Source organism: Pholcus phalangioides, unplaced genomic scaffold, assembly GCF_987345545.1.
Source record: "Pholcus phalangioides strain wild (caught in Gottingen) unplaced genomic scaffold, Ppha-v1.0 ptg000015l_1, whole genome shotgun sequence".
Classification (NCBI taxonomy): domain Eukaryota; kingdom Metazoa; phylum Arthropoda; class Arachnida; order Araneae; family Pholcidae; genus Pholcus; species Pholcus phalangioides.
Genome location: NW_028301608.1, coordinates 115,120,723 through 115,121,639, shown reverse-complemented (window position 1 = coordinate 115,121,639; position 917 = coordinate 115,120,723).

The following is a 917-nucleotide window of genomic DNA, read 5'->3' as shown; positions in this document are numbered from 1 at the left end:
TCACATTGGGCATAATCAATTCACTGATTTGTTGATTAGTACAGAATATTTTTGGTATTTTTCTGACTTTAAATACAGTCTCGTTTTTCTGCACTGATGTGGAAATACATACAGGGAAAACAACTTATTGAATTGTTGCTTTCAGATTCAAAGAGATGACAGCAGTTCTTGAACACATAACATATATGATAAATCAATTTACTGCCATGTTATTTTTTTGTGGGGGGGGGGGGAAGGAGAACAGTAGATGGAAAGATCACCAGGAAACCTTGGGAACAAGCCCAGCATGCAACAGGTCTTCTCTGTAAACTTGTGTGTCTCTAGCTCAAAAAGGGTGAAGGTATTGTCACTAGGAAGAATATACAGATGTTCTGAACACTAAGAACTTCCTTTTCTTATCTTGACCTTGTCTTTTAACAGAAGATGGAAGGGCAAGGAAAAAAAATATTTCTCATTGAAAATGCAAAAATATGTAAAATATGCTCTATCAATTATGTAAAAATTGTGAAATATGCAAAAAAAAAAAATTGCACAGTCAAAGAAATCCTAACAGGATAAATCTTGATCAGGTTTTCGGAGCTGTTGTATAATAGATTGGAGGAGAGTTTCTCAAGCTAAAAAGGTGGTCATACCCTTACTGGTGATGATGATCCTTTAGCTCAAGGATTTTCCCCAAAGCAGAATATACCAAAATCTGTGACTCATGTCTCAGAGTAACCAGTTGTTCTGCAGGGAACTCTTTCATCAGGACTGTATTTATTCATAACAAAGCTTCTGAATGAAAATTACCATGTTATTTTCAATAAAAACAGATTTTGTTTATAAACTGGAGGCCAAATTACAAGCTTTACCATGAACTCATCAAATCTATTTCCTAGAGCCTGATTTTCCTTTGAGAAATGCACACAAAATGCATA